General features: G+C 44.9%; 1 protein-coding gene across 1 annotated transcript in view; it reads left to right on the top strand.

The window, feature by feature from the left end:
- Nucleotides 1-1,559: 1,559 nt before the first annotated feature.
- The window catches only part of IGFN1 (immunoglobulin like and fibronectin type III domain containing 1), a 343,105-nt gene continuing 320,473 nt past the window's right edge, over nt 1,560-24,191 (top strand). The window contains exon 1 of the mRNA XM_086923163.1: nt 1,560-1,688. The gene's annotated coding sequence lies outside the window, so the exon portion shown is untranslated. The remainder of the gene's footprint in view (nt 1,689-24,191) is intronic.

The raw sequence follows: 24,191 nt of genomic DNA, 5'->3' as shown, positions 1-24,191 counted from the left end.
GTGCCATTTCTTGTGCTTCATCTTTTTGATTCTGCTTTCAAATCTTCTGTGGTTGTAGAAGAGCCCTTCTCCTGCCGCACTTAGTTGTTTGGGGAATGGGGTCCCCTGAACCCGCAACTTACTCCAGAAGTCTGGCGCTCACGCCTACTCTGTGTGCCCCCGAATTTCCACTAACCCCAGAGAGCCCTCATCCTTCCGGGTGACCCTGCTGGCTTATCACAAGGAGGATATATATCAATATTGGAGCTCCAATGCAGTTTTTTTCAACACGCAGGGCGCACCTTGTTTCAAGACACCTCGGGGAAAATGTACTGTTATCTCACTCAACGCAGCAACCAAAGTTGCTCTGTTCTGTTGCATGAAAGGGCGAGAGGGGACAGCACCCTGTGGACATAGATGGGGCACTTCCCTCTCTTTCCGTTTTCTGCTGCACTTTGAGGCTGCATAGCGCCGCACACACACTATTGCACAATACCATAGTGCAGCGCTGAATGCTACTTTGTGTTACTTTAAGTGACTTATCACTTGCGCAGTGAAATTTTCCCCCTGCTTTCTAAGCATGCAGCGGGCTTCCACACAGGAGAGAGCATCTCCTGTCTCAACATAATCACCCCTGACCCCCACCCTTTATCGCCGTAGAGCAATTCTTTCATTTGGCAGAGGGTCTCTCCTCGAGATCCAGCAGAGGTGCTGTGGGCACCAGTGCAAGTATGGAAATTAAGCACCACTCTGCTTTCTACTTAGTAAACAAGCATTGGCATAGCCAATAGGTCTCGCTTTTGGGACCTTATAAGTATTTAGTTATACAGCACAATATCCTTAGTGCAACAACAACTGTTGCATGGCTAAACACTTATAAGGTCCCAAAGGCGAGAGCTATTGGCTGTGCCAATGCTTCTTTTTATAATGCCCCTTTGTGATCTTTATTCAGTAATAATGTATAGTTCAGTTTGGTTATTTTCCCGTTTATTTTGCATTTACACAAAAGCTTAGTAATACTTATTGGAATTAAAAAAAGATAGCAGTTTATCCCTCAGAGGCGGTAAGAAAGCGCGATGCAAATACAGTTGAAGTAAGTTGTTGTGCAGTGTCCTAGTACTTAGAATGGCAGGCCGCTGTGCTCCATATCTGTAAATAATGTAATTGGGAATAATTCGATATTGTATTAGAAGCAAGCCCTACAAAAAGGGACACTCGTGAGTGAGAAGAGGGGAGGGGTGTAAATTTAAGGGATGCCGATCAAGGAAGGACCAGTGAGAGAGAGGAGTAATAAGAAGGGAGGGCGAGAGTTTTTAAGAGCCCCACTCGTCCTCAACAGCAGTCAGTACCGATCGGAGAGCCCCTGTGTATGATGAAGAAGGCAGCTGCGGCCGTGGTTGCGCGGGAAAGGTTCGGAGTCCGAGGGTGAGCAGCAGAGTCAGCGCGCGCGCTTAGCTCCAGCCGGCAGAGACCTTCCACTGACGTCACTAGAACAAGAGCTCCCAAAACCGCATCCCTCCAGCGGCCTCAAAACAGAAGTCTGCAGAACGTTCTCTGTTCTTCTGGTGCAGTAGCCCTCGGGGGACACCTGAATAGAAAGCAAACCAAAAAAATACAAGCGAAGAGGCGAACATCGCGGATATAGTGTTTGGTCGTGAATTTCAGTGTCACATCTTGGATGCAGCCCAGCTAGTTGGTTTGACAGAACGGTAAGATTTATATTTAATATTTTTAACATGTTTGGTTGTGAACTTTAGACAGCACGTGAGGTCAACAATAACCATTTATTGGTATTGTTTTATTTATCTGGTAAACCGCATAGAAGCTTATATAAACCAAAAGAAGAAGGTATCTTGTAGGGGACGGCCGAAGAATGTAGCACAGGCTCAAACAGAAGCACATGTCGAATGAATAAACTACTTAGTCGAGCAAGAGGCTCCCTTAGTTATTGGGAAGTGTAATTTCTTTGTGTCTAGAGTGTAGTAATGGTTGACAAATATATGTGTATCCAGTAAGAAGCCGCAGAGCAGCATTTACGATGATGAAAATATTGGTATATGTTAATTTCACGCGGCACATGGTCTCTCATTACGAGTTGAACGGTGCTGGTGGGTGCACCCCACCTGTACTGTGCAATTACTAGTGAAACTCCATCTAATGCGAAATAGCGGTGCGGTCCAGGTTATAGAGGGCATAAAACCGCACAGAATTAGTTAACGTGGTGGTGAGTGGTATTAAATAGGCAAAGCACAGGTGTGAGGTCTTTGGCTTTGTCAGTGTTTGTTTTATTCTGTTATAGTTTTTGTAGAACGTTATAGTTGGGGTCTTAAAAAATACACATTGTTGTTTGTAGTCATCCCTGGCACGGAAGGGAACTACTTTGCGTGTGGCTATGATTCCTGTGAGAGAACAAAATGCTGTCACTCACAGTGAAGTAACTGAACGGTTGAAGCGGACTGATTCATTCCTCCAAGTTGCATGAGGTAGATGGCAGAATTAAAATATGACACAACGAAAAGCCAATGGATGAAGAGAACTGTCTGCCCCCATCAATACATGCATTATATAAATGCAATTTTAGTAATATCAAAAAATCTTGGCTAATGTCAGACTTAAAAAGAAATGTGGTCCCCTAGCCCACTCATTACTGTTTGAATGACAACTAGGGGTGACTTTTGTCAAGAGGTGTGCCATAGATGTGAAGACAATTATGTGAAATACATTACAAATATGAGTATTACTACCTCACAGCTCTGTGGTCGTTCACCTAATTAGCATTGCATGCCCATAACACAAACCCTGATCCTGCCCTGGCTACTTCCTCTAGTCTGTTTCTAACAGCTAGTGCTTATCTGTGTATTGTGGGTCTCTATATTTTTGTTGGTGAGAGTTGGTACAATTCACATTCACAATTTTCACTTATGATTATGTGCTGTTTCACCTTTGTGAAACAAGCATGAATTGCAACATTATTTAAGCATACATCTGATGTAAGCCGGAAGAAACATTGTAAATTGGGCCCTCAATATGTAAAAATAGGCTTCTGTGGTTGCAATTATACAAGATATGTAGTATCCACACATTTTATGCATATATATATATATATATATATATATATATATATATATATATATATATATATATATATACACATATGTGTGTGTGTGAAGTATTGAACTAACCAACAAACATAACCCAGTTGCCAATCTTGTTTGCAAAAATACAAAATGCAAGTGCAGATATAACGTCTGCGCTGTGTATGTATATATTTAATGTGAAATAGATAGGATGTATAATGTTCACGTTATTCATAAAAGATTATGGACATTACCAAGATATGGGCTTACCAAAACAGGCAAAAATAATTCAATAAATTAGTGTAAAAAAACCGACCACAGTGCATATTCTGTTCAGAGCTTGCATTTTTCTCTCCGTGCTTATGTAATGTTTTTCATAAATGTTGTTGTTTTTGTGACTACAAACTGTCAGCTGCAGTGCATCTCCATATTTCAGACACCTAAAATCAACAACTTCTTTATTAAAGGCTCGCTGGAAAACAGAGGTGAGGGAAGACATTGGCAATTATAGAATAGTAGAGAGTGAGTTTGTAGACTTGTATGACAGCATCCCATGGTCTCAAAGGTATGCATGTGATCGATAGTGGTTGATTCATATTGGTTTATTTTATTTTATTGAGTTTTGTATAGCGTGAACTTGGTCCGAAGGTATCAGACCACTTTACAGAGTTGGCACAGCAGCAATTTAAGCTCTAGCTGGCCAGAAAGAAATTGCTATGGTTATAAAGGCAGAGGAATGTCTAGCAGTCAAAGCTCATTAGAGCATTGGAATGTTGAGAGTTCCATTGGAGACAAGACAACTTGTGACAAATGGCTGGCATAGACCTTTTACCCCACCAATCCAGTGCTTGCCTTTCTGTTTCACGATGTTTAATTTAGGACATCCTACTAGTAGCGTCTCCGATATTAGAGTGTGGGGGCGTTGCCCCCTATATTTCTCCCCAGCCCTATTTTAATGTAAATAAATTACAATTTAAATATTTTTTCCTAGCTGGGGGGCGGGGGGGGGGGGGGGCTGTGCATTTTGTTTTCATATTGGCAACAAGCCAGATTACTTATTGATGAGTGGGTGGGGTGGGGCTTACATCATACAATACAGGCTCACCAGGTTGTCAACATACACACTTAAAAGTGTGCATGTCAGGTTGGCTGACTGACTTTCAGCGAGCAGCCTGACTTGCACAGTGGAGACCTGTCACCATCTGTGCATAGTAAGGAGGGTGGGGCGGGCAGTCGCAGTTCCCTGCACTCAAAATGAGCGCTGGGTTCACCTGCCCGATCCAAACCTGGCGCTGTTCTCAGCAAGCGCGCAGCGTCTGGATTGGTCGGGACTTGCATCACTAACGTCTTTGCACGAGGAGTCCATTAAGAGAGTTGTGGTTGTTCTAGCCACTTTCCATTCTGATTATAATTGTTATGGCCCTTGCTGTTAAGGTAACTCCAGAGAGTTAGAAAGGTAAGATTTCAACTATGTACCTGTTTAGATTACCTAAAATGAATTACTGTATTTGGCCAGTAGATGGCACCTTGCAATCACATTTGCACAAATTGATCTTGATTGTGTAACGCATGCATAATTAAAATTACTTTTCTATAATTAATTGCAAATACCAGTTTCAAAACTTTATTGCGTTTTTTTTAACCATAAAAGTACAGTCAAATTGTTCAGTTACAGGAGCAAGATAAATTTAAGAGGGATATTTGTCATATGCAAGGCTATTCGGGCATAATACATCGTAGATAAACAAACATCGTTAAAAAAGTTAAAATACAGAAATATAAGAAACTTTTTTTTATTATAAGAATAAAAAATATTTACAATGCTAAAATTCTAAATGCAATGGGGTAATCACCCAGTCTCGTAGTAATGCAAATGGAGAATGCAAGATCTTTCTCTTCCCACATGAGAATTAGGGGTTAACTCTCAGTAATTCCATTAACAGTAGGCAATACCATTCCCAACTGGAGACATATACTGCTATAGTAGATTTCTACGAATCAGCCACATGGAAAATAGGAACTTTGCTATTGCAACCACATATAAAGGATTAGGATCAGTTCTTAAAATCCTAAAAAAGTCTAAATGACTCCTAATTCCTAGGTTCCTACACAGTTGTTTTATCCATTTCCGCCTTGGCAGATTATATGCCCCACAGAAAAGGACTACATGCACAGCTGTTTCCTCCTTTTCATGGCATCCGGGACAAAGTCGTTTTGAAGCTCCAGCCCACTTATTGGTTACACCGAAGAGAGGCAGAGTACCATATCTGAATTGTAGAAAAAGCTTTTTTTCTAATAATGGCTTAATGGAATCTAATACATTTTCAAATTCATAGTGACACTTAAAATCAAGGAACACAGATGTGAGAGTTGTTGCTTTAACTGACCTTATGGCTTCCGTCAGTTTTTGCTCCCTAGCTACAGCTTTCAATAAAGTTTTTGATATCGTTAAGCAGGCAGCCTCCGGGTTAGTCCAGAGGTTTTCCATGCTAATTGCACTAAGGGAGTTCTTAATAAAAGCTAACCAGGGAATACTGCCCGCCCCAAATAATTTCATTACCGCTCTCAACTCTTCCATATAACAGCCCAACTCAGGAGTACTCCACAGTAGGGGTGGGCGGAAAATCCGTTCCGCTCGCGGATTTTCCGCAATCCGCGAGATTTGCGAATCTCCCGCAAAATCCGCAAATCCGCGAGCAGCGGATTTTGCTCGCACTGCTCGCACTGTTCGCGTGAGTTCGCGTGAGTTCGCGCCCCGCGAATAAGTGCAAAATTGCAGAAATACGATCTTAGCAAAACTGAAAGTAACTACTTACCAGGTTCAAAAGTTCAGGCTCATCATTAGTAGCCATTTCCTGTAGTGCTTCCTGAGGGGCCCCTCCAGAGTTCAGTTGCCAGTTGAAACTATTATGTGACCCTGCTCTGAACCTCAGAATAGTTACACATATGCCACAAAGGTCCTGAATTACAGCTAAGGGAGACAAGCAGGAGCCAGGCTGGAAGTTAAAATCCATTAATCAGCCCCTAATTCATTATTGTCAGTTGGGGCAGGGCAGGTGTTGTAACTAATTTTGCAACAATGAAAGCACTTAGCAAGTGCAAAAGATCACTAATCAGGGCGCACTAAGGAAGCAGGTGCCAGCTAAAAAAATATTCTGTGACACATTAATCAGCCCCAAATTAATTCAGGTCACTTGAGGCAGGGAAGGTGTGCTTTGCTTTGCCGAAAATAATGTACACTGGACAACCAGAGGGTGTGGTGATGAAACAGAGGGTGGCATGGGTGGGCCAGAGGGTGGCATGAGTAGTCAGAGAGTGGCAGTGGTGACAGAGAGTGGCAGTGATGAAGAAGAGTGTCCCAAACAGGCTGGACACGTAGAAACAACAAGTTCGCGAAACTTGCGACCCGACAGGTAAGTTCGCAATTTGCGAAAGTGTACAAAACCCTCGCGAACTGGCAAAAACACGGGCGAACACAAAAAAAAAAAATCCGCAAATTCGCGGGAATTCGCGGATTTTGCGGATTGCGAATCCGCAAATCCGCAAAATTCGCGAACGCGAGATCCGCAAAATTCGCTCATGCCTACTCCACAGCCTCCGCCAGTATAACAGCGGTCGAGTTGCGACTACATCAGCAATTGGAAGAATATTTAGGTCCATCCTGAGTGGTACTAGGGGTGTTGATTTTGGGAGAGTCAAAATTTGTCGGATGAAATTATTGTCAGTTATAACTAGGGAGTTACAGGTCCTGTGGCCCCACAGTTCTGCCCCGTATAACGATGCCGCCCTTGCCTGGACCTTATAAATTTCCAACGGTGGGCCCATCGTTTTTACGGCACAGTTGTTTTGCACTCGGAGGATACCTCCCATATCCTGCATCAGTCTCAAATTGGCCTTGTCCATCTGCGGACCTCACCCCATTTTGTCATTTAATGTGAGACCCAAATAGTCGAACACAGAAACTCTTTCCAGGGGTCTATCATCCATTAATGGATGAGGACAGTTTCTAGTGTTCGCATTGAAGACCATGTACTTGGTTTTATTGATATTAATCACAAGATTCCTTCTTTTCCAGCATTGGCTAAATGAGTTTAAGACACCCTGCATGCCCATAGATGACTTTGAGAGCAGCAGCGTGTCATCAGCAAACATAAGGGCAGGAAAACTACGAGACCCCAATTTCAGACAGTCTATATCCTTTATGGCGAGAAGATCATCAATCAGCCCATTTAAGAAAAGGGAGAAAAGGGTCGGCGGGAGAACGCATTCTTGCCTAACCCCCTTTTCTACAGGGAAGAGCGTGGTCAATTGCCCAAATTTGCCACACCTTACTCTTGCAAAGGACCCTTCGTGGAGAAGCTTAAACTGGTAGCATAGTTATGGTGGGACCCCCATATCCAAAAGAATGCTCCAGAGCTGGTTACGGTCCACCATGTCAAATGCCGACTTCAAATCCAGGAAGTTTAGATATAAACTACCACCACCTAAAATGACATGCTTCCAGTGTATTAACTGGAGCCTAAACAACTGGTCAATAGTGGACGTTTTTGCCCTGAATCCTGCTTGTAAGGGTGTAAGGATATCTTGGTCACTCATCCATTCTTGGAGACGATTTAATAAAACCCTTGTATAGATTTTTTGGGATACATCAATAAGGCTTATTGGCCTATAATTAGCTAGTTCCATTGGTGATCCCTTTTTAGGTCTCGCTAGACCTATTGTCACCGAGTTCCTTGTGAAGCGACCTAGATCTGGCCACGAGCGCCGATTACACCTCGTGGACGCGCCCCCTGGCCCCGCCCCCCCAGCCGTGCACATCTCTTGCTCCAACTGTGCACAGCAAGGCAGCCTCTCGCTTCTCAATCACGCGCACACACACACACACACACAGGAGCGCACAGAACCCCCCCCTCCCCCTCCCCCCCACACCCCACACAACTAAGCGGCACACTCAGACACATGCGCACACACATTCCCCCACCAATACCACACACCCCCACTCACCTGGCTCTTTCCGCGTGTCACTCTCCCTCCGCAGCAGGTCAGTCTCGGCATCGGCATCAGGCTCCATGTCTTCTCCGGTGATCCTCCGCTGCTTACGTGCACGCTCACGGCGGCGTCTCGAGCTCTCCAACCTCGTGCACTACTCACGCCTGAACCTGGGGAACGGGATCGTTTTTGCGGTGTCTCGCGCTGGTGCGCGTGCAGCAGTTCGTTTCATTCTTGTTCTCTGGTGCAGTTCATGGATGCAACTTGTAACTAGCTTCCGTCGTAGCCCTCCTTAACCATTTCACCTATCACAGAAACGTGTGTCTTTGTTTTGAGCACCCAGCGGTTTCAGATAAATTGCGAAAGTATCTTGCTTCGAGTGTGAATGGATGCTGTTTCTTGTTCAGAGAGTGCCCTCTATGGATAACTTTTAGTTTTACATCCCTTTGACTTCACGCTATGTACGTGTTACAAAGTGCAAGCATTTTGGAGGACAGTATTTAGCACATCTTCTGAAATAGTCAGTTAATTGATTTGTTGTTTTTAAAGCAAAATAAGACGCAGTTATCGGAGATATTACACCCACAAATCGTAGCCTTTTTCTGAGTAAAGGAGTAAGTATGATCCAGGACTGCCCCGAAAATAGAAGCACTCCATTCCAATTGCATTCATATAGTTAGTAACTAAGCACTGTACAGGAAAACGAACCGGCTACTGTTTCAATATATTCTCCCTCCTACCACTTTGCTTGTATGAGTTATTGAACTTGTTTGCTCTTAAGATTTCTGACATATATAATTCACATAGGGCTACGAGTGGGATGAAAAAACTGGGGGGGTCTAAAGGTCATGACCTTTTGACACCTAAGCTAAAATTCTTTGCTGACCATAGTGTGCCCCCTACTGGTATTTTGCTGTTTCTGTCATTGCACCCAGAGAAATAATATAAGTAACATTAAACCTACATCAAGCCAAGGCTATTGGCTTTGTCAATGGTTATTAGTTGCGTAATATAAATTAGCAAAAACAACGGCTTTTTTGTATATCATTTTGAAAATACTTCAGTTCTGAAATGATGAGTGTGTGAAAGAATAACAGAGTCTCTTTGAAGTTACATCAAAGGCAGTGAATGGTGGCGCTGCTGCAGAGTTAAGTTACTTTTCAGAACTGCCAGTGCTGAGCACTAGCAGGACCCGACCCACTTAAAGCCCTGCCCTCTCTGGCACTAGTTCAGAGTGGCTGAAGCTCCTGGTTATTCCATTGGATTGTGGAATATTTATATATTCAAAAGCTAAAAAACACAGTTAATTGCATATTTCTTCAACTGCAGAATTCTTGAGTCGTATTGAAGTTGCTCTAGCACCCCAATGTAATAATAATTTGGTTTGATTCCTAAGACAGTTCAATCGAAATAGAACCAGAAGTCAAATATACTGTAGTTTTATGCCAGTGGTCACCTCAGCATACCAAATTTCCCATGTGCTAGTTTTCTATTAACGTTTTTGCTGTTTAGTAGCACTGTTACTTATAGAAGCTGCTGTTACCCAATTTAATGTTTCCTTATTTATTGACCTTGTCGGAAGGATAAGGAGCTAAACCATCCCTGCTGGGATTTCTATTGATGACCTGCTTTGCAAGCTTATCTCACTGAGCCATCTTGTTCATTTGTCCACAGTTATGCCTGTATTCAGGAAGCAATCACTGGCCCTTTTAGTGTTCCTTGCAGTCTGCACGCCATTCTGCTCTTGATAGATTTTTGTGTCAAACGTTGTAATGCTTAAACTCTAATTCTGCCTACATGTTAACCTACTGAAATTTCTGAATGCAAGTTGCTGTGTTTTTAGTTAAGTTTCATGGCAATAAGACCAAAATCCTGATTTTGCGTTTAGACAACATTTTGGTAGGTATACTTTCATTCAGACCCCGGCAAACTTAACTAGTGTGCTCATGTCTGTCCTTGACACGTCCTAGGCATGATGGCTTCTCCCTTTACTGCCAATCCTAGATTTATTTAGCCACACTTGCACATATGTCAAATTATCCTATTTTATTTGGGCTTTGTTCCTGCCTTGAATCGGGCATCATCGTGAGCGCTGTTCTCCGCTCAGAATCCCATCTTGCTAAAAATATTCTTTTCCGGAGAGTAACAAAAACAAATCTTTCGGCTTCAAAAGACTTTGCGTTTTTCTTGAGGGTTTATTTATTTGCATTAAGAAAGTAGGACTATTGTTTGTTCTTACCTGAGTACACATGAATTAGCCACAAGTTCCAGGCAGCATTTTCATAGTCCATAAGTGAGGCTCGCAGGAAGCTTAATAAGTAAGTAATGTTTGCCAACTAATTTCATGGGAAAGGTATAAGCCCTGCCTTTCACTCTTTATTGAATGCTGCCAGAGATCAATATTTGGGACACTTTGGTCACAGGGTCTCCAATGAAACCCTTACCTTATGGGCCACCGACCTGTCTGCCCTCCTAACCAATCAGCTTAGTCTTTGCTGTTGATAGAGTTTAGACCCCTTTCCCTTTTGGTAATAGAGATAGGTGCATAAAGGTTAAGCTAGATTGTCTAAGGGCATTCACTATGGTAAAGGGCTGGCTTGGTTCTGGGCAGAATTCTTAGTGGCCACACTGGCTATCTAGAACGATGCCCAGGTTCCTGAGAACTGAAGGTAGGACACATGTTTCTTAAATCTGGCATTTAAAAAACTGTCTTTTAATTAAACCTTTGGTTTATCACCTCTCCTTTTTTTTCTCTCTTTCAAATGTCCCTCTCCTTACCTTCCATCCTCTGCATGCCTCCTCTGTCTGAGCACAACCTACTCTGACACATCCACCATTGACTTTTCTTCATTTCAGCAAATTTCCCACAACTGATTTACAAGATCACAATCTCTCCTCCCTCTGCTGAAAGTTATACATATGCAACCTAACCATATCTAATCTCCACTAACTCCTGTATTAACCCCACCAACCATGTGTTTGACTTCACCCCTCCGACTAATGATTGCAACCAACCATTAATACTTAAGTACACAATAAAAAACTGGAATGACTGCATGGAATGGTTTGCTTTGATTGTGCAGGACTAATCAAAATAAATAACAAACAGTAACCAATAACACTGGACTAACCATCAACCTTTGGTCCCGTAGCAGCATGCTGCGCGGCGTAAAGCGCTTCAATGTCTATCAGGGTTAGTACTATATAAATGCCATAACAATACAATATATCTCGATTTTTTCCAATCCTTTTTTCCAGTTGCCTCTTTCTACCCGCCCATTGTCAACTAACAGCATCCCATAGTGCACTTGGCTAATATGGTCATCACGGTGACTCATGTTAATCACAGTGCAGTGGTTTGTCACAGACATTGATTCAGCCTTTTAGCCTGGAAAAAATGAGTACGTCGTTCTTTTATATCTTTTTGCTACCATGCTTCTGTTGGTAATTTAGACCGGGATCTCATTGTGGGAATAGGAATGCATTCTTCGAATTTCTGCTGAAGATGAAGACTGTGTCACCGAACACACACTTGGTGAAACAGTGACACCCTGTGGTAGCATCTAAAAGAACAAGCATGAACTCGTCAGTGAATGGTCTATGTATTTTTCTATCACAGTGGTACGTTGTAAGTCTCTGTCTAGACCCATATTTAGAAAGATTTTGCTTTGAATTTGTGTTACTTTTTGAACGGAGACCCGACGAAAAATTCAAGTTGGTATTGAAAACAAAAGCATGGCGATTTGCTTTAGTTTGTAATCAAAAGCAACGTCGCGTTACTTTGTGTCATGAAGACACTCAATGGGTGGCATGAGCATTCTTGTCTATCAATCCATGGATTTTGGCACAAATTGATATCTACCCATCTAAAGACTTGCAGATATGGATTTGCAGCAATATCCTGAGCCTCCCTGAGGAGGCTGGCATATCAAGGAGAAGTTGATTTATTTCTCCTCATAAAATTGGAAATTGCCTTTCAGCATTGTTTTTGTGCAGGAAGTGAGCCGATGTGCTGTGTTGCATGAACAGGAGTGAACTGAACAGTGCCAGGTCTACTAAGGTATTACACTCTTCAGCTCTTTAACTGCGGTGGCACAGCCTCTTCCACTGTGGTGCACATGACGCTTTCTCTTGCCAGGGCAGGCTCTCTAGCGCCTTGGTGAAAATAGGCATGTATTTGTGTTGCCTTTGCACTTCGCAGAGGGGCGCAAGGGCGAAGCAAATACTAAGTTAGATTATTACGTGGCCCTGAGTGGCTTTATAAATCTAGAGTAACACAACAAAGCAAAAATCTCTGTAATGCGTTACTCTGCCCCAGAGAGGCATTCGGTGTGTGGTGTGTGGGAGTTCTCACACAACACCCATGGATTTTGGCGCATACCCAGAGTTACCATTACTGGTAGACCTGGGAATGTGTTGAAATGTTGCGCATCCCCAGTGGAGGGGGAATGAGGAGAAATATCTTTATTTATCATAGTTTTTAGGTCTCAGCCTGCGTTGGCTGCGCTTGTGCTGTCTCTCTGGTGAGATTTAATGAGATAGAGAGAATATCACTAGCGAGGTTAAGCCCTGCCCCACTTCTTCATTGGCTGGCCTCCTAAATGGTGGCCAGCCGTTGGAGAAGAGGTCCTAGTGACGTCCTTTTTTCTCTTTAAGCCCCGTCCTTTTCAGGTTGGGTTCCTAGACTTACTGCTGAAGTAAAAGGTTTCTTATCTTCTTTATGGGTTCAGATGGCCCCATAAAAAAGATAAGGAACCTTTTAAGTCAGCAGGAAGTCATGCCTAGCCCTTCTGAAAAGGACGGGGCTAAAAGAGAATGTCTTGGCGTTGTGGCGCACGCTTGTTTTCCAAACAGCTTGTAGGAAACGTGATGCTGGAGTTCAGGTTTCCAGAGCAGCCTACCAGGAGAGATTTATTGCAGACTGTACCTGGGGATTATGATATATATCGTCCTCTTCAAATGCTCAGCCTTCCCGTCTTTTATTTCGCATTGTAAAATGTCTGACCTCAAAGACTAATCTCGCTGTGTGCTATGAATATGAGCCGAGACGAAAAACGTTAAACGTTATGAGTTCCCACCCCTTCAGCTCCCGTGCCTCCCCCCCCTCCCCATCCTTCTGAAGTGGCTCTGCGGGTCACGTGACAGCCTGGCTGATGTGAAAGCTGTGTTTATTTGAGGAGCCGGCGGAGAGGGGCTGGTACACGCGAGGGGACGGGACAGGGGGACATCAGGGAGGCTCGGCTCGCCGCTCCGTGGCTTGGGAGGGAGCTAACTAACTGGGCAGGAGCGAGGACTCGTTTGCTTTGCCTGGGGGCTTTGATAAAGGCAGCGGATGCTGGCAAGTGTCTGCCGAGACCTCTATTGGGCCGCCTCCCCACCCCCATGCAGCCCTGGTGGGGAGTCCGCACAAGTAGCCGTCTCTGCTTATCTCTCCCGCATAGCGCCTCGCAACCCCCCCTCCTCCACACAGCGCCTCGCAGCCCTCCCCTCCTCCGCACAGTGCCTTGCATCCCTCCTTGACACAGCGCCTCACAGCCCTTCTTCTCATAGCGCATTGCAGCCCTCGAAGCCCTCCTCGGTACAGCGCCTCACAGCCGTTCTTGGCATAGCGCATCGTAGCCCTACTTGGCACAGCGCCTCAAAGCCCTCCTTGGCACAGTGCCTCGCAGCCCTCCCCTCCTCCGCACAGCGCCTCACTGCCCTCCCCTCCTACGCATAGCGCCTCGCACAGTCTGCACCGAGATGTCAAACTGGAAGAGATTGGTGGAAATGAACAAAAAACTGTGTGTGCGTGCGTCCGTGGGCATGTCTGATTGTGTGTCTAAATCTGTATTTGTGTGTACCCATGTGTGGGTCTCTGTGTGTTTGTTTGATGGCGTGTGTCTGGATCTGTGAGTGTGTCTGCGTCTGTATGTCTGGATCTGTGAGTATGTGCATGTGTGATTGTATGGGCGTGCCATGTGGATCAGTGTGTTGGATGGTGTGTCTGGATCTATGAGTCTGTGAGTATTTGGGCCTGTGTACGCGTCTATGCTCCTGCTGCTCCTTTAATGGGATCACCCGTGGTCTCGACCCAGAGAGTCGGTCCATGTTTGAATTATTTATAGGGACTGGGTGAGGGTGGGAATGGGGTGTGCCTATCCCCCTCCAATCTGCACACTTCATTCTGGCTCTCTTCTCGGCAACTTAGTGTGTGCGTGATTACATGTGTGCGCGTGTTCGTGTATGCACATGTGTGTGGGTGGGCCTGTCTGATTGTGTGTCTGGATCTGTATTGGTGTGTGCGCATCTGTTGGTCTATATGTGTTTGTTCGATGGCGTGTCTGGATCTGTGAGTGTGTCTGCGTCTGTGTTTGTCTGAATCTGTGAGTCTGTGTGTATGTGCGTGTGTGATTGTATGTGCATGCCGTGTGGATCAGTGTGTTAGATGGTGTGTCTGGATCTAGGAGTCTGTGTGCCTGTGAGTCTGTGTGTATTTGTGCCTGCGTACGCGTCTATGCTTGTGTTTGCCCGTGGTTAAGTGTGTAAGTCTTTGAGTAGGAGTCTGTATGTGTGCGTTTGTGTTTGTAAACAGCCATTGTTGGGTCATTAGTGCTTTTTTAAGGCCAATGCATGCACAGAATAACATATGGTTGCCTTAAAGATTTCCACCAGCAGAACGTGTCAGAAGAAAGCAATTCACGCACATAAGATGCACCTGCCCTGCTCTACAGATGGAAGGACTGGCTCAAACCAATTATTTTCACAACAATCATTTTCAATGCAATGGCTCTGTGTGTGGGGGGGCTCTGTGTGTGTGGCTCTGTGTGTGTGGCTCTGTTTGTGTGTGGCTCTGTGTGTGTGTGTGTGGCTCTGTGTGTGTGGGGGAGCTCTGTGTGTGGGTGTGGGTCTGTGTGTTTGTGTGTGGCATTTGCGAGAGATTAAGCTATTGGCATTGTAAATGACAATGCCATTTATTTTTCTGTTTTCAAAACCAACACATAAATGACAATTTTGTAATTTACAATGCCAATAGCTCTAACGGTTGCAAAGGCGAGACCGTTGCATTGTAAATGCTTGTTCTTAAATGGGGATATTCTCTGCCCCCAGCCATGTGGCGGGGCAGGTAATCCCCTCAAAATGGCATTAAATAGTGCTTGTAGGTAAGGGACACAGATTTTTTGTTCTTCCCTGTGCAGGTCTCCTGGGATCCTGTCCAGGCCTGGCGCTTTGTTCCCTTGCACTTGAGAAGGGCCAATTGAACCTCATCCAAGGTGCATGGTGGTATATCCCATAGAGGGTCAGAGTTTAAAAGACAGACTGTTAGCTCACTTGCTTCTACTGTATAGTTTGAGTATAATTCTTTAAAATAAAGGCACCAAGATTCTTCACTAATATTAGGGTCTGTAGTGGTCTTGCCCTCTGGCTTCCCGTGTGAACCAGGTTCCAGAAGGTCTTCGCGTCTTTTGCCTCCAATGCGGATTTGATAGAGTGCCATCTTTCCGCTTCCCATTCTCTTTTGGCATTTACGATGATTTTTTTAAAACTGCCCTAGCTTCCTTGATAAGTGACTGTTCTCCCCCCTTAAGGGTGGATAGGAGGTTACGTTTTGCTGCCCTACACCCTTTATTGAATGTATGACGTTACAATGCATACTTTTACAATGCATACCTTTACAACACATTTTTTACACCGCAACATCCATTACAACGCATTTCATTACAACGCATGCCATTACCACAAATTTTTAAAAACTACCTTTACAACGCATTCTATTACATCGCATACTACCTTTACAACGCATACCATCACAATGCATAACATTACATTGCATTTAAGGTAAGTATTGGATAGTGTAGGGGTAAAGATTACTATTCTAACTCCAGGGAGTGCAACCGTAGGGTAAGTGTTGGATAGTGTAGGGGTAAAAAGTACTATTCTAACTCCAGGGGGTACAACAGTAAGGTAAGTGTTGGATAGTGTAGGGGTAAAAATTACTATTCTAACTCCAGGGGGTGCAACAGTAGGATAAGTGTTGAATAGTCTAAGGGTACTATGTGTTGTAATGCTATGCGTTGTAATGGTATGCGTTGTAATGACTGCGTTGTAATGACATGCGTTGTAGTGGTATGCGTTGTAGTGTCATGCGTTGTAATGGTTGCATTGTAATGGCATGCGTTGTGATGATGTTGCGTTGTAAAAGTTTCGCTGTAATGGTAGTGCGTTGTAAAAGTTGCGTTGTAAAGGTTGTTTCCCCCCTTTATTAAACCATGGATTCTTGTCTCTATGGTTTTTGGGCTCAATAGTCTTAGAGTTGAAAAAGAAATCTACCAGGACTGTGGCCATTTCCTGGTGGAGTTCTCCAAAGTCCTCTCCATGGACATTGTTGGTAAGTTTATCCGAAATTGTGGATGCCCTCTCCAACAATGGGATGATATTTTTATAGATTCTGGCCACAGCTTCTGGGGATTGGGATTTTAGCTCAACGGATACGCCTCCCTCCATCCCTAATTCTGTAATCTCCTCTCAAAGAATTTATAGGACCGTAATCTTCATCATTAGAACTAATATCTAAGAGAGTGACCAAAGTGTTATGGTCACTTTCAATACGTTGAATAATACTAAAATCTAAAATTTTATGCCAGATATCAATGCTAATTAATTGGTAATCAATTACCGAGCCCTGGCCTGCACGTTCAAAAGTTGGATGAGCTGGACTGTCTTTTGGGAACCGCCCATTACAAGCCCTTAGGGAAAAGGTTAAAGTGAGCGAGGTCATTTGTAGGACGACTGGTGATCATCCCTTGACGGGGTATGTGTTTGGCGGGGGCACTGATTATGTTTGATCCTCATTGGCAGTAATTGGTTGGACTATACCATTCAAAGGCTCATAATGGCAGTTAAAATCCCCACCAATTATAAGATGTATATCACGCGGCAGGGATTTTAGGAGACCATTCAAGCTTTCTAGGGTCCCAGAGGCCCCTCCATACTGTACTGGATGAGAATAGATGTTTATAAGTACAAGTTTTTCTGCTTTCTTGGATGTCAAAAGAGTATCGAGTCTCCTTGCCACAAAGCCAAGATTGATGCCCAACCAGATACACAATCCCCCCGTTGGTCTACCTTTAGGCCCCTTGGGAGCTTCCTCATGGTAAGTTACAAAGCCCACTCTATGTACGGGGTTTGTAGACCATGTCTCTTGTAAGAGACAGATTCCATATGAGTCAACAAACTCCACCCAATCAGGTATGTCAAGTTTAGGTACAAGGCCGGCTATGTTCCAAGACAATAATTTTAAGCCTCCACTGTTAGTTCTGAGTATGTTCCCTGCAATAACCTCCGAGGACAATCTCTCTTTAGTACAGGGCTCATCAGGGCAGAGGGAAAGATTGATGGAAATCTCAGGAAAGAGGATGGGTGTGCAGGGAGGGTTAATTAAGACCTTATTGTAATCTAAAGTGCAACCCCCCACTCTGTGGTCAACTGTGATTGATTCTGCAATATTGCAGTTTCCCACTTTCCCAGGGCTTAAATATTCAAACTCCATCCTCCCTGGTAACCCTACATTGGGTGGGGCCAGCTGTCTGACTGAGGTAACACCCTCGATTACACCGCCTAGCGTCAGTCAGTCCACTGAGTTCAGGCATGCAAATCTATTGTACAGGGGAATAGAGAAATGTTCTCTCTCGTTCTGACATGTTGCTTTCCTACCAGGATAGTTCCTTCTTCCTCCCACCCTTTCAAAATTCCCTAGAATAGGCTTTGGATCTGAAGGAATGTAAAAATAACTTAAGTCTCTAACCTGGATAAGGGAGTATGGGTTTGCCAGAACACCCCAACCAGCGTGTTCTGCCGCCCTTGTTTCCTTAAAATTAATAACAATACAGTCCCCTGTGATATTTTTCTTTTTTAGGTCCCAATCCACCCGTGTAACAAACAAAACTTTGGATTGGGTGTCAGTAGGAAGTGGTCTATTAACGTTTAACCAATACATCGTCTTGTTCCTCAACTGATCATAGGTTTCTATCTGTCCTTGCATAAGTGTTGGGATGCCTGTCAGTACAGCCACGTACGGCGCACACTCTGGGGGAAGGTCTAAGTGATGGTGTGTACCTTCAAACCCCTTTCCATTCTTGTTCCCCATATGGATGATGTCCTTTGTCTGGGGCCAAACCAGGCCCTCGGGGTTACTTGTTGCAATACATTGACCAGCCTGATGTACTGGGATATCCTGGTGGAGAGGAGCAACTCCTCCAGTCTTCTCAGAGGTTTGCTCAATCGGACCACGTCCAGCACCTACGTTATTATTATTATTATTATTATGTTTCTTATATAGCGCCTGAATCAACCCCCGAAGGGGTATCTCCGCGCTTGCCTTGGGAACCCGTCCTGGCTTTTCCCTGTGAGATAGCCCCTACAGGGCATCCCCAAGGTGAAAGCCAGGCATCCCGCCGCGGGGGGGGCGTTGTGGAGATTAAGCAAGCTTAATGCCCAGAGTTGCAGAGTGTGAACCCATGATTAGGTCAGGCACCGAAGCGAGAATTATCGAGTCCATGGACATTTGAGCTCAAGACCCTGCCACGTCGGGAATTGAACCCTGGTCCCGGGTCTGACCTCTGCTTCAGGGTCTGCCTGCTCTAACCAGTGAGCCACACTTCTCCACGTTCGCAGTGGCAGTTAGATCTACTGATACAGCAGGCACTGCAGACCCCCACCAACACCCGCCCTTACAATTTCACTGTCATCCCCACCAGTTACTGGTCTATTCTTTGTGGCATTTACAACCAAGGTTACTGAGGTCTCAAGATCCACAAGCTTATTTTCAATTGAGGTAAGTCTTGATAAAATAGGTTCTAGTAATTTTTTTATCAAGCTGCTCAATTTGGTATAATAATCACACTGCGTTGCTGGTGAACTAATATCACTTCCATCCAGAGTCACAGTATTTGACCCTTGATCAGTTGGTGGATTGTCTATAGTAGTAGCCGGGCCATCTGATGTGTTTTAGTCCGGTATGCTATATTTAGGAATTTTGGGGTTCCTCCCCTTTTGCTGCACCCCCTCTCTCTTCCTTTTCGGGATTGCCCCTTGCACATGGTCCATTGATATATTGGGCTGGTTGTGGACCATTACTTCACATACTATCGTGTTCTTTGAGGTCGGTTGGAGTACTTCATTACCGGGTACCGCCTTTTCCTTAGCTTGGTAGTCCTTTGTTTGAGGAGCTGCACTCAGTAACTGTGGCAATAATGGGGTATGGGATTTAGGGGCTCTTGGAGGTGTAGAGCTGTTCATAATCTGGCCCAGAGACGACCTCTTAGCAAATGCTGGGTCCATAGAAAGTATTCGCTCTGTAATTTCGATCTTGTTTGCTAAAAAAGATGAGGCCCTTATAATAAATTGATCGAGTGTTCCTGCAACGGAGCCTCCTCCTCCAGCCCCCCTCCTACTACGCCCCTCCCTTGTGGCCATAATTTATCCAAGTAGTGTAGCCTTGATATTTTTGGCCCACAAAAAATAATGTCAAAATCCCTTACTATGCTCGTGACTGAAGTTATTGCCCAGTTTTCCTCTTGGAACCAAGAGAAATGGCCCAGCCCAGCCTCTCACGGCCTCGAACGGGCTGAAACGGGCCCGCCCTTGGCCCGGGCTTCGCCCGCTGCGACCCGTGCGCGATCCCGCGACGCGGGGGCTCTCCTCTAATTTAAGCGGCTCCAGGTGCTGTATGGGCGGTGGCGGCTTCCGCCGCAAAGGCTCCTGGGGATTGTAGTCCCCCCTCTCTCTGTGGCCACACAGCGTAGGTGGAAAGCTGCGGCGATGGGAGGGAGACCAGGGAGACTGGCACAGGACAAGAAGCAGCAGCAATCGAGGTATTTACCCCCAAATAGTGTCCACAGAGCACCCACTCCACCAGGGCTCTCCTCTAATTTAAGCGCCTCCAGGCGCGGTATGGGCGGTGGCGGCTTCTGCCGCAAAGGCTCCCGGGGATTGTAGTCCCCCCTCTCTGTGGCCGCGCAGCGTAGGTGGAGAGCTGCGGCGACGGGAGTGAGACCAGTGAGACCGGCACTGGACAAGAAGCAGCAGCAATCGAGGTATTTACCCCCAAATAGTGTCCACAGAGCACCCAAATACATTTTTGTATTATCTATTAGCTTTTATCTCAGTTTTTATAGCTGAATAATGCTTGCATAGTATGGTCGAATAGTCCTCTTCTTCTACACAAAACATCTTGCCCGTAGTCAGATCCATCATGTTCTAGGGCACACCAGGGTTTTCCAGTGGCTGTTCCCCCAACTGAAGCGACATTAGACAGGATCAGGTGCATTGCTAGCATTGGTGAGCAGGTGCAGTGGCACCGTGGCACAGAATTCTGAGGGGCTCAGTTAAGCTTGATAAATGCTTTCTTTTACTACTCCAGTCAGAGGGCCAGAAGCAGTCAAAGGGGCTATTTTCCGTACTTGCACCTGGGCTCATGGCATCCTTGCTACGCTACTTAAGCCCGGGCGGAGCTGGCGTAGTTGCTCTACGCGGAGTTCCACGGAGTTGGCCAAAAACTCCACCCCCCTAATTAAATATATATTTTAAAAATATAAATACGATATCAATAAATACACTTACCTTATACATGGCGTCTGCGAACTGCCCTCCTTGCCATGGTCTCTGCAAACCCCTATGTCATACGTACATTGTGGTAGGACTGCGCGCGCATGCGCAGTTCTACCACGACGTACGTATGATGTAGGGGCTTGCAGAGACTACGGCTAGGGCGAGGAGGGGGGCAGCCCGGAAATGCCTCATATAAGGTAATTGTATTTATTTTTACATCTATTTATTTTATTATTTTATATATTTATTGGGGGGAGTGGAGGCGGGGAGCTAAAGGTGGGGGCCTGGGGCTCAGAACTCCGCTCCGCTGCCGAGTAGGAGTTTTGCCTACACTTCGCGTTCTCCGCGGAACACGGAGTAGGCAAAAATCTGCAGGCTTCGCAAGTGGAGCGGTGTTCTCCGCCCATCGTTAACGTTACTGGACAGTATCAATGAACAACGACTGATTCCCTTCTCCTCCCCCCAGACCCAAGAGAGCACGTGTCACACAAACACTGAGTCATAAATCAATACCATGGCAGTTAGTGTTGCCTTACCACACCTAAGCCAGGCCTTCCTCACATTTCTCCAGGGACGTGAAGAAATATGTAGCGCTTCCCCTGGGCTTCAAGTGCCCCAATACATTATTAGTGCTGGTTTTGTTTTGTGACCCAACCATGATGGCAAGCAATGTTGTGAGTGATCAATTAGGGGCTTCCACAATGTGTAAAATGTGTCTCGCTCATTTAAACGTGCCCCTCTTATGGATCTTATGTGGTGACAGCGCCAGAGGGCATCCCCTTTACTTATTTCATCTTAATAACTTCCAGTGCATTGATATTCCATATTCTGCTGGACCAATCGTCGGCAGATGGAGAAAGTAATTATTTTCCACATTGCATCGGTCTTCTTTGCTGCCACCACATATAGAGCACCACATATAGAGCCAAATCCTTTTTCCACAGCCCCTCCATTCCATTCCACCAGGTCATAGGCCCACATTATCACCACCCCAGGATCATCTAGTGTAGGGTGACCTACAACACTCTTTATAGGGCCTTGCATTTATTTCTAATAAATGTGTATCACTAGGGAATTCCACAACATATGAATATCTTCCACCGCCTCCAACAGTGTACTTGTCCAGTATAAATGACACATTTCTCTATTCTGCACACTTTTTAGGCCCTCTTGTTTTTGTGTTTGCCACTGTTCTTGTGTTATACCTTTCTCTAGTGCTTCCCCCTTGTCAGTCCACTGCAACAAGCTTTTCGTGTTTGATAGTGCTTCCTGGCTGAGGAATTTAAGATGTCATGCTTGATGACTGTCTTCTCAAGCGATATTTAATTTCTGGTAAGTGCTTCCTTATCAGTGGAAGTCGTCACACAATGTATTGTCTACAAACCCTGAAGCCTTATGAATTTCCTATGGTGAGCTATTGTTTTTGTACATGCATCGATTGATCTGAACTCCACCCCCCCCCGTGAAAGAGGTCTTCCAAAAAGCACCATTGTCCATCTCTCCATTATGAGTAGACAAAGCTGGCATACAGTCAGTGTTATTGTGTGTGAGGGTGAACAAAAAGACATAGAAATCTGGTAATCCCGGTCTATTGTGATACATCATTCCAGATGTCTATTAATGAACCTATGACCTACAGTGCATAATCCATAGCTGACAGAAGAGGAGACCCCAATTTGTGTGGCCCATAAGGGCTCTTTCCATGTGGAGCTAATGTTTTTCTGAGGCTCTCCACAAACTCTCAACTTCTACCCATAATTGGGCAGCCTTACAAGAGGTCTCTAAATTGCGAAGACCGAGTCCGAATCAACCACTTCCCCACGGAACTCCCCAGCAGCCATTTGCATCACCTTTCACGAGAATCTGGATCTCATGCTGTCCAGTATAAAATAACCACCTGGCTTTTGTTGGTCTAACACATTGTGCAATGGAATAGATACCTATAATGCTTGAAAGATATCTTGCTGCCAGAGATTCACAGAGGCGTACATAGAGCTTGTGGCGCCCGAGGCTATCTCTCAGATTGCCGCCCATGGGGCAGGTGCTGGGAAAAAGGACGGCGAGCACTTGAAAGAGGTCCAAGAGACACGTAGTATCGCTGCTAATAGTTACCTTGATCATGCAAGTTACATGCACATACATGACACAGTCCAAAGCTACACAGATGAATACACTGGTGACCGGCAGTACAAAGGAGAAAACACAGACTGCATGGTACATCTGGGGACTCAGAAAAACGCATATAATCATGGACCATTTCGAATTCAGGAGATGGAATAAAACCTGGTGTCAAGAGCCCAATATCTGGAAGGCAAACCCTATATAAACATAATTGGATATGTGCTGTACATAATACAACTCAGTATATAACATAACGTTTATCTGAACAGGACCAGCACTTTTCAGAAAACCCGCCTTAGCTCAAGACAGGTAGTGACAGCGCTGCTCAGAAGAGAAGTTCTTAGGGTGCAGTGCCTGTCGCTTCATAAAACATACCATGTTTATTTGTAAAGCACACGTTCACCCACACGGGCATGTTGGCACTGAATAACAGATGTTTGTTGTTACCCAACTCAATAATACTCATTTTATCAACTTCAGAAGGATGAAAGGCTGAGTGCACCAGTCAGGATTTTAACCTGTGATTATGCCTCCTATCCTGGCGACGTTGCAATTTAAACAGTAAAAGGTTTTTTTTGCAGAGTTTTATATAGCGCGAACTTGACCCAAACCGAATAGGGTATCAGATCGCTTTACATAGCACCAGTTACGTTACATGAGGACACACATTCATTTTTGTTAGGCACGGGAAAATGAAGTGATTTGCCCAGAGTCACAGGATGTTTGGCGTTGTTACCGAGACTCGAACCCAGATCCCCAGGGCCGAGGTCAAGCGCCCTAGCCGTTAGGCCCACTCCCCTCCTCTAATATATGTGCTTATATGTGCATCTGAGCGCTGAATGGGAGATTGCCCTCTAATCAGCCTGCTTGACCCATGTTTTTAACGTATCATGCAAAGTCTATAATTGATTATAAATTATTGCATTACACCACTTTTTCAATTTGTAAAAACTAGGAAATAATTTCAATCGCAGAAAGCGACAATGATCCACAAATAATTCCGCTACAGTTCATCTATAAAACTAGGTCCTGGACAAATCACATAAAAAAATTCCCTGGTATCCCTCAATCAATGCAAAATTTGATGAGTAATACGGTATATATTAAGATAAAAACACGTGGGAGTACAGGATTTTGTGGGTAAGGTATTGCAGCAAATACACTGAAACTCACCTTAGAGGGCCCGTCAACGCACGCGGATCCTGAAACATTTCCGCCGTGATTGGAGGTAATTGAGCGGCATTAATCACTGGGATGCCTCGCCTCACCTCACTCGTCGCGGCATGGCAGGCTCACAAGCACTTTTAATTGCGCTTCTGCGCATGACAGTGTGGTATGGTCCCACCCCACCCCCACACGCACTCGCGGAGACATCTGCGCGCCATATTTAACAAAGAGCCTGGCTCAGAGAGGCCTGCTGAGGATTCAGCGAACATG

This window comes from Lissotriton vulgaris, chromosome 5 (genome assembly GCF_964263255.1).
Source record: "Lissotriton vulgaris chromosome 5, aLisVul1.2, whole genome shotgun sequence".
In the NCBI taxonomy this organism is placed as follows: Eukaryota; Metazoa; Chordata; class Amphibia; order Caudata; family Salamandridae; genus Lissotriton; species Lissotriton vulgaris.
The sequence above is the reverse complement of the archived record's forward strand: the minus strand, read 5'-3'. Positions and strand labels throughout refer to the sequence as shown.